Source organism: Procambarus clarkii, chromosome 49 (assembly GCF_040958095.1).
Source record: "Procambarus clarkii isolate CNS0578487 chromosome 49, FALCON_Pclarkii_2.0, whole genome shotgun sequence".
In the NCBI taxonomy this organism is placed as follows: Eukaryota; Metazoa; Arthropoda; class Malacostraca; order Decapoda; family Cambaridae; genus Procambarus; species Procambarus clarkii.
In genome coordinates, this window is record NC_091198.1 from 17,677,248 (window position 1) to 17,690,520 (window position 13,273).

Consider the following 13,273-nt stretch of genomic DNA (forward strand, 5'->3'; position numbering starts at 1 on the left):
GAGCCTTTGGTTAAATACAATATATCACTTTTTGGAGAAAAACAAAATACTTCTTAGGAACTACAGAGCAATTTCCAAATGCAATCTCACTTTAACTGTAGAGTAAAATCCTTAAGTTCCTTGGCCAACTCCTCTAATTCTAAGAGAGTGGCATCTAATGAATAATGCATATTTTCTAGGCCTCTAAGGGAAGATATTATAGAGTCTATGCAGAATATGCATTTTAGCTTAATTTCCTCAATGTACACCCTGACACGGTCCAGCAATGTTTGCTTGGCAGACGCATATTCTCTGGCAAGTCGATCCATTTCCTCTTTGTAGTAAGAATTTTCCTGCTTTGTTGCTGAATGATACTTTGTAACCCTTTGTTTTAGTGATTTATATTTGTCTTGAATCTGCCTCAATGTACCAACTTCCTCTTCAGCTTGCAGCAGTTTTTTCCTTAATGTTTCCAATTCATCCTGTAGATCTTGTACGAACTGTGTGCGTGCAACTTTTGCCTTTTCATTTTCCTCTTGCTTTTCTTTCAACTCGCTCTCCAGGTTTTGCACCATGTCTGTTAACCTGTGTATCTCCTGCTCAAACACACACTCATTTTCTTTTTCCTCCTTTTCCCTTTCCTTCATTCTCTCCAGTTCATTACTAATTGTCTTTAAATTCTTTTCTTGATCTTTCACTTTATTTTCTAGAATTTTAATTTCTTCCTCCTGTTCTTTCACTTTCTTTTCTAATAACTTTGAACTTTCAGCCTTGGCATATTTGTTTTGTAGGTCTTGTATGAGGGTCTCGTACTGTCTTTTCATTTCTTCCTTTTCTTCATCTACCCGCTTTTGCTGTCTCTCTAATATAAGGCGCCAACCCTCAGGCTGTCTTGGATCAACTTCTGCCCTGTTATTTTCCTTCATCATCAATATTTCTTCCTCTAGTCTTCTACATTTGTCTTCCAAGTTAACATTACACTTCTCTAATTCTAAACATTTTTTCTGTAAATCTTCCACAGACTTGTGTGACTCCTGCCTGATAGTTTGTATTTCTTCTACTTGCTTTTTGTATTTCATATTTAGATTTTCTTTCTCTATTACCATCTTTTTGTTGTCTTCACTGTATCGTTCCTTCAAATTTGCCAATTCTGTTTCAAGATCTTCTATTGTCTTCTTATACATAGTGAAAGGTTGTTTTCTGTACCATTTTCCAGAATTGTCTGTAACATGGGAATCAGGGGTCTCCACAACCTTATCTTTCGATTTCAGTTTGTCCGAGTCACCACCCTGATCTCTTGACTACAGATTTTTCTGCCTCTGCCTTTTCAAGTTCAAGCTCAAGCCCATCTTTTTCCTGACACACCTTGATATACAACTCCTTTGTATTATTCAATTCATCTGAAAGTCTGCTAATTTCACCTTTCAGGTTTTGTGCAATACTTTCATATTGCGTTTTAATTTTCATCTCTAGTTCACGAACTGCCTGTTCATGAAACCTCAAGTATGTACTTTGACAATCTTCTAATGCAAGAATTCTTTCTTCATCCTTTTTCTTTGATAAAACTGTCATTTCTTCCTCCAGCACCTTATTTTGCTCTTTGATACTGTCAACCTTCTCTTTTAAGTGTTCCAACTCCAAATGACAATTGGTCAGTTGATCCAGTAGGTTCATATTCTCATTGTACACACCAGAATTTTCCTCTTGTACATTCTTCATTAGTTGTTGTAGATCTTCCAGAAGCTTCTGAAGGGTATTGCAAGCATGGTTATACTCATTACCTCTTCCTTGATCATTAATCGCACTGACAATCATCTTTTCTGAAACCTTTAATATGATTTGCATGTCATTCATTCTCTTCTCCCACAAAACTTGTCTTTCATACAATTTATGGTTATCTTCTCTAACCTGAGCTATTGCTTTCTGGAACTGCTCTGTATCTGTAATAAAATTCTTACCCAACTCTACTTCCTGTAGCCATTTGTCAAACTTAGTATTTAAAGTAACACAGTCATTTTCTGAATTCATATTAGATAGGTCACTTTTCAAATGGTGGAATCAGATCATTTAACTCCTTTAAAGAGTATTTTAATTTTCTATAAGAGTTGTGTAAAAGAGTTAATTCCTGTCGAAGAGATATATTTTCAGCCTGTACAGCTTTTGCATTATTGTTATTATCAGCCGTCTTATTACCATCCTGTAGCTGGCATTCAGCATGCTCCAACTTAAGCTTCATCAAGTTTCCACGTAGTTCATTTATTTCAATGTGGGCATTCCTTAAGATCACTTTCAGCTTTCCTAACCAGTAATTGTGAGAGAGCGTTCTCTTCCTTCAGTGTTCTTATTTTATCTCGTTTAACCTTATTAATTAACAAACTTTTTTTCAATTCATCTTGTAATTTAAATTTGTCCTGAGTTTCAGTTAACTTGTCACCCTTTCTTGTATCCTCAGTCTGAGCGTCATCATAGTTCAGTTTTCTTTTAATACCTAACTGTTCCAGAGACTCCTCTACTGGTGCTATTTTACTAAAAAGTGCTATCTTCATGGACGTGTCAAATTCTTCAAGCTCCTCTTTGGAATTTGCCAAATCCTGTTCTAGAGAGCAAACTTTACTCTCTAAACGATGTTTGTTAGATTCAAGATCCTTAATTTTTAACTGCAGTTCTAAGAGTTGCTTGCTATCGTGAGCCTGCAGCAGATCTTCATACTGTTTTCTTACATTTTCAATGGTCAAAGTAAGTTTTGTTACAGTCTCTGATTTTTGTATAAGTGCATCATCGTAGGTTGCTCTCAAATTCTTCAATTCATCTCTTAGTCTTTTAATCTCTTGCTGATATGTCTCAATTTCTCTCTGAGCTTCCTGCAGTTTAGTCATTAATAAGTCCTTTTCTTCCTTACTACCCTGCTGAAGTTTCCGAACAAAATTGTCATGTATCTGCTGATTTCTCGTGAGGCTGTCAGCAGCTTTTAGTTCAGAGATTTGGCATTCTAAACTAGAAATAGTAGATTCTGCTGTTTCAAGTTCAAAGTGAAGTTTGCTATTTTCATCTTGAGCACTTTTAAATTTATCATGAACTTCATTAAAATCACTTATTAAGTTTTTTATTCTTTCATCCTTTTTTGTCAGGAGAATTTGAAGTTGATTTATATTGGCAGCTTTGCTTTCACTGTCAGATTTTAGGAGATTGAGCTGATGCTGTAACACCCGAGTATTACGACTACTTTCAAACTTTAACTTTGAAAATTCTGACGTTAGTTTATCAATTTCTCTACCCCTGGCTTCATACAAAAGTTTCAGCTGATCGTATGCTGTGTCTACGTCCTTATATTGATTTCTTAGTATTTCCTTAGCACTCTCATTCTCAGTAATGCTAGATTTGTAATCATCTGCATTGTAAGCTTCAGTAGCTTCATATGATGGCCCTTCATCATTATAATCCATGTTCCTATTAATTTCATAATTGTCTTCTTGTGGGTGTTGATACTCTGATAAAATATGAAAGTCTCCATCAGTCTCATGGGCTACAAAGGGGTTATACTGGTTTGGATCATCTTGACTGTCATTGCCCCATGTGGGAACACCCCTCTGGCTACTGCTAAAAGCAGTGGGAAGAATTGTGGCATGATCCCCAAGAGACTGGTTCTGCAGCCCCTCACTTGCATAAGGATCTACATGATCATATTCGTTTATACTACCGTGAGAATTTTCAAAGCTTCTCTGGCTGTTCACATCGTCATGAACGTAAGATACTTCTGGGCGTCTCTCTGAACTATCCCTCCTCCTGAATGGAATTTCCTTGAAGTTGATTAGAGGATGTGGAATAATGGCTAATCTGATTTGCATAAGATTCATCCTCTTCAAGATCATCAAAAGCCCCAGCCAACTTTTCTTTGAGTTCTTCCTCCCTTCTCTTATTTTCCTCTTCCTCCTCTCTCAAATTTTGTTCTTCCTCTTCTTCACCATCTAGATCAGATGTCCTAATACCCTCTAAGTGTAAGCTCATCCCACCAAATATGCTATGGCCTGGATTATCCATTACCTGAAAGAGAAAATTAGATTATTATTATTAATAAGTGCAACCTCAATTCGGGAAAACTACATGGAACCAACCATGATTCATTGAAACCTGACACCTACAGGAGGTATTTATGTGATGTATTTTTTTAATATACAGGTATAAAACAAGGAAAATACACTTATATTACTGCTCAACTGTATAGTTAAGAATCATACTGTAAAGTTGTGTCCTCGCTTGAAGGAGCTATATGAGGCAAGGCTGACTCGCTCCATAAAAGATTTTGTTCTCAGACCCCAGACATCCCCCCCCCCCCAAAAAAAAAACTACATCCACTATAATGCATATAAAGATTTGTGATTTACCAGGAAAGTATTCTAGTGAAATATCTTCATAAATAATCCTGAAGCACATTTAAACAAGTACAAATCCATTATCCCACTTTTTTGTTATTTATTAAACAATAAAATAAATTTATTACAAATTCATCATGGAATAGAATGGAGCAATCAAAATGGTGAACACTTCCATATCAAAGTCATAACTATATGACAATTATTGCCAAGTACAGATGTAAGTGATGGCCAGGATTTAAACAGCCTCTATCAGTCTCAATATACAGTCAGTCAGTCAACTGTTTTCCGAACCCCTCAGAACCAAGATTGAATGGATAACCTGTTGTGTTCGGATAAGTGGTTTGTCATCCTGAAAAGCTAGGGGAGAAAAATTGACAATTTTGTTGCAGAAATTCGAAGTTTTGTTTGTACTCACCAATATGAGACGTTCTGATCCACTTGTTAACTTGAAGACTAATTGATGGTACTCAATTACGATGGAGCATCGTTATTTAAATAGAAAAGGTGGTGGTGGATGAGTGTTGGGTTGACTGAAGTGGAAATTAATGGTGATGAGGTAACCTCACCAGACTGCCTTGCACCATGTACTCTAATGTACCTAATGCCATGGACAGAGTTGAAAGTTTCTGAGCCATCCTATTAGTGTATGAATGCTGCTCAAGTGGTTCTGTGTGTGGTCACTGGGAAAACTAGTTCTATCTTTATTGTACATTTTTATTCAGACTGCCTGCCTCACTATTTATCTGAACATTTTATCCGAACTCAAATCGGATAACAGGCATTTTAAGAAAAAAAAGGTTTTCGTAAAGCACATGGCTGACTGTAGTCATAAAAAAAAAACTTAGGTTACCTGTATTACGAATTCTTCATTTTGACTATGCATATGAAGGAATGATCATTTGCCAAAAATTTGGAATAAAAAAAAAAGTGTTGAATGTAATGAAGTGCCAATTTCTGGGCAAAAACTATCATACATTGATCAGTGCCATACTACTAGGTGCCATCATTGGTGGAGTTTTATTGGCCTACCAGGTACCATGAGCTGACACCCCCCCACCCCCTCAGAGAGGCACAAGGAAAGATGACCTATGAAAACTTTAAAAGTAAAGTTACTGCAATGAGAAAATCCAGGTGCTGCTGCAAAGTGATGCGAACCCGCAATCAAGGAACAGTATTCCCAGCTGCATACTCTACCACCGCACCAGTATGCGGCTGGCAATGCCTTCCTTCGCATTGCATTGCCTCACAACCCCAGTGGATTTTCTCATTGATGTTTATTACACTAGTGCAATTTTCTGTATTTAAAGTCAATCATAATTGCCACCACCAGGGAAGCACCCAGAAAGTTAGGCGAACCAAAATAGACTACAATACAGTGTGATTAAAACTAAATTGCAGCCCAAAAATTGCTAAGAGAACTCCCCAAGTTGGGGAGCCTTTAGACTCTCCCAGAAATTGGCATTTCATTGCATTCAATGCTGGTTTTCTGGACTGGGGGTAGGGGAGCCCCTGCTGGCTCCCTGAACCCACAGAGGACAATAAAGAGCACTTACGTGGGAGGAAGCAGCACCGCAGGTATCAATTCGAAGACAAAATCATCGGCCGTGACACACACCCTAAAGCAACACAAGGCTGCTGAGCACCAGGGAGGTTCACAAGATTCCTGACCACCAAGACCCTGTTAAACCTCCAAAATCCCCATGCCCGAATATCAGTCAAGACATTAGCAAACACTGCCTTCAGAGTGACATACTTATGGACATCATAGGTATGAGGGGTAGACTACAGGCTGGCTAGACAATTACATTGCATACGACCTGAGAAATACGAGCCCTGGAATAGGGAATCAGGGAAACCGGATCAACTGATAATGAATCCACCTTTGTAACCGGACAGTACAAAGGTAGCAGCATAAAGCCGCCACCAGATAAAATACATGAATGTACCCCAGCAAACCAACCAAGTGTCCACAACCAAAGGACCCTTCTGGAAGTCTGCCTGACTTTTTATCCAAACCTAACCTTACCTTACCTTACCTAAGGTTAATGCCTAACCTTGCCCAAACCAGGCCAACCCATCCTTGCCCAGCCCAACCCATCCTTGCCCAGGCCAGCCCATCCTTGCCCAAACCAGCCCAGCCTTGCCCAGGCCAACCCAGCCCAGCCTTGCCCAGGCCAACCCAGCCCAACCTTGCCCCAGGCCAACCCAGCCCAACCTTGCCCCAGGCCAGCCCAACCTTGCCCCAGGCCAGGCCAGCCCAACCTTGCCCAGGCCAGGCCAGCCCTACCTTGCCCAGGCCAGGCCAGCCCTACCTTGCCCAGGCCAGGCCAGCCCAACCTTGCCCCAGGCCAGGCCAGCCCAACCTTGCCCCAGGCCAGCCCAACCTTGCCCCAGGCCAGCCCAACCTTGCCCCAGGCCAGCCCAACCTTGCCCCAGGCCAGCCCAACCTTGCCCCAGGCCAGCCCAACCTTGCCCCAGGCCAGCCCAACCTTGCCCCAGGCCAGCCCAACCTTCCCCAGACCAGCCCAATCTTGTCCAAACCAGCTTAGCCTTGCCCAAACCCTTAGCCTTCCTATCTTGAGGTTATCTTGAGATGATTTCGGGGCTTCAGTGTCCCCGCGGCCCGGTCCTCGACCAGGCCTCCACCCCCAAGAAGCAGTCCGTGACAGCTTATTCAAACCACCCTATCCTAACCCAAACCAAACTAACCTTACCCAAACCATCCTAAACTTACCCAAATCAACCTAAACTGAGGGTTAGGCAGGTTTAGGTGGGTCTGGCCAAAATGTTTGGTTAGGTAAGCCAACCTGAGCCTTACAGCCTGGATCATACAGCTGGGTGTTAATCAGCTGTCACGGGCTAGTTCCTGGGGGTGGAGGCCTGATCGAGAACCTCCTGGGGGTGGAGGCCTGATCGAGAACCGGGCCGCGGGGACACTAAAGCCCTGAAATCATCTCAAGATAACCTCAAGATAGGTCTTTGTGAAATGTTAAGTATGTATGTGCCTTTGTGTATTTGTGCCTGCAGAATCTAGCTGGGACCTGGCCTTCTAGTATTTTCCATGTGTACTTTATATTATTTTATATCTCTCTCGTCTTCTTTCCAGTGAGTACATCTGGAGAGCTTTGAGACGATTCCAATAATTTAGGTGCTTTATCGTGTCTATGTGTGCCGTATATGTTCTCTGTACTTCATCTATTTCAGCAATCTCTCCTGCTCTGAAGGGCGAAGCGAGTACTGAGCAGTACTCAAGACGGGACAACACAAGTGATTTGAAGAGTACAATGGTGATGGGTTCCCTGGATTTCAAAGTTCTTGTAATCCATCCCATCATTTTTCTGGCTGACGCAATATTTGCTTGGTTATGCTCCCCAAATGGTGAAAGAAACTCTGCCCATTTGTTTCTGCCTCAGCCGGAAATTGAATCTGGGTCCTTAGGACTACGACCCCCAGGTGCTGGCCACTCAGCTGCGAGGCCCCTTTGTTTGTTAGTGGCATTGCAAGAATGTAATTCTCAAATACTAATGTAACGTACTCTCACAACCCAATGTACCTTCTTGAATATATATTAATAAATAAATAAAAATAAAAGTTTGGGCAAGGTTAGGTTGGTTTGGGTTAGGTCAGGTTGGGAAGGTCAGGTTAGGGTTGGATTAGGTTAGGGTTGGATTAGGTTAGGGTTGGGAAATTAGGTTAGGGTTGGATTAGGGTTAGGGTTGGGTTAGGTTTGGTTGGGCAAGTACCCAATCAAACCTAACCTTACCCAACCAACATAACCGAACTGAACCAAGCCCAATAGTCTCACGTATGCCAATACTGTATATCCTAACCTAAGAATACACTGTACAGTATATGGTTTTAGCAAGTGAAAAATTACTTTTGGTAAACCTTCTTGCATACAAGTTGAGTATACCCTGGGCTGGGTGAGTACAACTCCTACTGCACACAAAACAGTTTGCCAACAGATTTTAAAACCTTTAACTTTACCAACCAAACCTAAGCTAACCCGAGCCTTACAGCCTGGATCATACCTGGAAAGGATTCTAGGAGTTCTCCTCGAACCCAGCTTGGAGTCAGGCTCAACTTGTGACATGTCCAACAGGTGTTGCTTGGAGTGAACACAGTGTAATACATTCTAACCTAACAATTCATGCGATTTCGTCAAAATGCCTGTGTATGACTTTACCCCAGTTTGGCTGGGGTTTGGTAAAGAAGGTTTTAAAATCTCTTGGTGAACAGTCTTGGGTACAAAGTAACCTGTATCCCAAGAAAACTACTATTCTTTCCCCACTACATGTGGTTTATCACAGGCAACAAAAATATTGCTAAAAATAAAAATATTGCTAAAAATGGTTAGTAGTAGAACAAGGACAGTAATATACCAAAAACTGCAACAAAATCTAGAAGACCCGAGATAAACTAAAATTCACATTGGTTATTCAATCTAACATACTATTATGTAGGAAGAGCCACACATCAATGGTTCATCCAATAAAGTCAGTAGACTTCTAGACATTACTACTGCTAGGCTTGAGCTTGGCTACAAATACCTCTGGGAGTTTTCACCACCAGCTTACAAAGATCTGACTAAATGTAAACTTTTGTATGCAGAATTATTCACATACCTTACATCACTATGTGATTGAAACTAAAAAAAAAAAATCTCAAAATTCAGGGATAACTATTACAAATGTTCAGGAAATTTGCATTTCATTCAAAATGAAATACCAGAAAATCTTTGCCAAATATCCAACGTTTACTTATTGTAGATAGTACATGCACACTGTACTAAACCTTCCGCAGCTACCATCCTTTCGACAGGTGTGGGGGCTACCTTGCCTTGAGGTGCTTCCAGGGCTTAGCGTCCCAGCGGCCCAGTCGTCGACCAGGCCTCCTATGATTAATAACATGCAGGCTTGATTAATAACTAACTGGCCAGAGAGATGTAAATAGCTCAGCCTAAAGACAGTCATGGGACAGTTCTTGAACCACTTATGCTATAAAAGACTTAATATATACACATTACACTGTGCAACTAGTTTAACAAGAATTACAATACTTGCTTAGCTAAATGAATTTTGGGATTCAGTTCCAGAGCCTCTGTAACCTTTTCCAGTACTGCCTACAGGATGGGTATGGGTTGCATAATAAATGAATAAAATCAAAATATCAGAAATGTAACAAAAAATATTCTTATTAAGGGATTTTTTTAATTTTACTTGATTTTATTTATACACGTTATATACAGGAGTTCTTACATTCTTGTAAAGCCACTAACGTGCACGTCGTTTCGGGCACGTCCTTAATCTTAATTTTCCCTAGACTACAACCTGCCAAATTGTTTAACAACCAGGTACCCATACATTACATAGGTACAGTCTGGGTAAACAGAGGCTACAGTTAAAATAGTGATAGTTTAAGGATTGGCGCCTGGTCAATCCTCCCCGTCCAGGATACGAATCCAGGCCAAATCAATCACGATGCATGGGAGTGTGTTACCACTGTGCCAGGGGAACTGCTGGGATAGGATTAGTAGGATTAGGATTAGTGGAATTAGGATTAGCCCATAGGATTAATGGGATAGATTAATGTAGACATAAAAACTTCAAAGCAAATATATGATACTTTCAAGAATTGAGTCTTGCATTAACCAACAGTTATTAAAAAAAGCACTTAAAAGTAAAGGCTCGAGCCTTTAACACACACACACCAACCATGATGCAAGTACCCCATGTAACACGCACCAACCATGATGCAAGTACCCTATGTAACACGCACCAACCATGATGTAAGCCCAATAAGCACACAGACACACTCACACAGTACAAAACTAACAACAATACCCACCTACCAGGTTTAAGAGAACAGGGACAACACAACTCGGTCTTCTCCGGAGGTTCAAATCTGGGCCGACGACCAGCTGCTGGCCGCCTGGTCTCTTTCAGTGGCACCCGGACTCCGGCTGCTCCACAGTTGCCACATCCAAGTGCTCAGAGTAGCGAAGGAAAATAAATAAATAAATAAATTTTTATTCACGTAAGGTACATACATACAAGGTAAGATACAAAAGTTAATGGATTATAGATAGAGCTAGTACATACAATGCGTAAAGACACTATTACGCAAAGCGTTTCGGGCAGAAAGGAATTATCAAGGGAAAGCACCAAGCCATTATGGCTCACTTGGAAGGGGTCAGGATAAGGATCTGGGATGGGACGGGAAGGAAAGGAATGGTGTCCAACCACTTGTGGACGGTCGGAGATTGAACGCCGATCTGCATGAAGCAAGACCGTCGCTCTACCGTCCAGCTGACGGTCTAAAAGTAGCGAATTTCTAATAAGAGTAGCCCAATTTTTCGTTTAGTGACTGATACAGATTTCAAAGTAATATAATTTGATACATAGACTACACTACACGATTTGGATTGTTTTATTACTATTATCTCTGCATATATATATTTAAAAAATATGATAATAGGATAACTTACCAATATTTACTGTAGGAAGCATAATGGTGTGGAGTCCTTATCCACGTCTTCACAGTTGAAAATTATCAAGAACTTGCATCCACAACCTCTGTCTTGTATATTGCAGACTCATATTTAAGCATTGACATGGACTGTTCAAATGATGAGCAACAAGTTCCGTTTTCTTCAAGATATATTTTGATTCTCAAGTTTGATGTCAAAAGCTCAAGTTCCGTTCCATTTCTCAGTTCAGTTTTGTAACGGTTCTATTGTTACGTAAAGTATGGTGACAAATAAACACAGACACTAAGATACTATATATATATTTGGTCGAAGATACAGAAGTACACAGGTGATACGTTGGTGTGAGTTGAGCGCACTGAGCGTTGGTACAGTATCTCAAATGTTACTCTGTGTTGGACGGGTCGAAATACTCGTTCAACCAGGCCATTACTGCTTGGTAAGCTGTACATTTTCAATGCAAACTCAGCGAGGTCAATCAGTATGGGATCGCCAGCAGCGTTCTTGACAGTTAATGTCTTGGTCCATAATGACGATCCAGATGTTGGAATTTGCCCCTCACAAATGTTGCAACAGTTAATGGTTAACAGTAGGCGCCACTGACTTTCAATTTCACTAAGCTTAGATTGGTCAGCTAGTACTAAGTTCTGAAAAATAGTGGCCGTGTGTGGCTAAGGCATATGATAGGTGACAGATGTTTCACCTTTTTGAAAGTTTCGTCATTACTTAGAATACGAGAAAGAAGCTATTTGCAAGCTTTCATTAAAAAATTATGGCTTCATGAATATTTTTAAACTTTTCCTGGGTTATAAAATTGTTTTGTCTGTTAATTGCCAAAAGTGTTGAAAAGTCGTAACCAAAGTCAACTTTCTCCAGGGGCAGATGTATGGAATTGCTGTCCAAATTAACATCAAGCTTTGCAAGATCAGGATGCACGATTCTTCTCAGTATTCCAAGAGTGCAGTTGTCTAAGACAGTGTGAAGGCTACACTGATATGTTTCAACTTTTTGATAAAGTCAATTCATCCTTTTAAAATAATTTATGATTGATTTGAGAAAAGTGAAATATAGTTTATTGGTGGGATCAGAATACATTGAGAATAGTTACCTTGCAACATATTTATCACAAGAGCAAGAAGCGATTTGGTAATGATTCGTTAAAGAATCCCATTGATCCAACAGCCACTGTACACTACCGCTCCTTGCCAACCATCGTCTTCCTGACAAAGGTATTAACTGTAAGGGATCTTTCCTATCATTTATCAATCTGTAAATTTCTAGATAACTTTCTCCCCTTAATGAAGATCTGTGGAACTAGCTTTAGTTTTTGGGATGGAATATTAATGACAATTAAGGTTGGGAAATCTCTGGCTCCTGGGAAGGGTTACTTTGCCTTGCGGTTACTTTTTCTTTCGAACGTTTCTAGGATCAACGTCCACAGGGGGCCGGTCTCTGACCAGGCCTCCTATGGTAAGTGGTCTAGTCAATCAGGCTGTTGGACGCGGCTGTGATTTGTACACATTACATTATAAAAGCATAAATAATCATCATTGGGCTTAACATTAATAGCCCAAATTAGCCCAACTTGCTTTTAAATTAGCCAAAAAAGTCGCAAGTAGCTAAATTAAAAATTTGGGAGCGCGGGGCTCTCAAAAGTAGCCCAAACCGCTACTTGAAGCCCAATCTGGCACCACTAGGCTGGTCTTTTTCAGTGGTACCCGGACCCTCGCTCTAATGTCAACAATTATATATCAATGTCCCTAAGCTGGTTTAATAAAAACAAAAACAAAAAAAAAGCAAATATAAAAAAGAAGGCACCAAGCCGGGAAGATTATAAAGCACTCACTATTTTAGTTTAGTTTATTTATTATGCACCCCATAACCATCTTGTTGGCGGTAGTGGAAAGGGTTACAGAGCTCGTGTACAACATCACTTGTCATTTCAACATTCATTTAGCTAAGCAAGCTGCAGCCTTGATAAGCTAGTTACAAAATTTAATGTATATTGTTACATGAATAACAAAAATACCAGTACTTAAACACATCCAGCGTTTCGGACATATCTGAACGTTTACATATTTCCGACCAAATGTAAAAAAAAAAAACACCACCAAAACCACCCAAACCTACCCAAAGTCACTCAGAGCTACACAAAACCATCCAAACCTACCCAAAGTCACACAAAGCTACCCAAAACCACCCAAAGTCCCACAAAGCTACACAACACCACCCAAAGCTACCCAAAGTCCCACAAAGCTACACAACACCACCCAAAGCTACCCAAAGTCCCACAAAGCTACACAAAACCACCGTCACAAAGAGCTACACAACACCACCCAAACCTACCCAAAGTCACACAGCTACACAAAACCACCCAAACTTACACAAAGCTACACAAAACTACCCAAAGTCACACAAAGCTACACAACACCAC

The 13,273-nt window shown here is 40.3% G+C and overlaps 1 protein-coding gene and 1 pseudogene across 1 annotated transcript in view; both read right to left on the reverse strand.

Annotated features, from left to right (window-relative positions):
* The window catches only part of LOC123763145 (SKA complex subunit 1-like), a 30,289-nt gene extending 19,978 nt beyond the window's left edge, over positions 1 to 10,311 (reverse strand). Inside the window, exon 1 of the mRNA XM_069303052.1 lies at positions 10,200 to 10,311. The gene's annotated coding sequence lies outside the window, so the exon portion shown is untranslated. The remainder of the gene's footprint in view (positions 1 to 10,199) is intronic.
* Positions 83 to 10,315, reverse strand: LOC123763144 (putative leucine-rich repeat-containing protein DDB_G0290503; annotated as a pseudogene).
* Between the last annotated feature and the right edge of the window lie 2,958 nt (positions 10,316 to 13,273).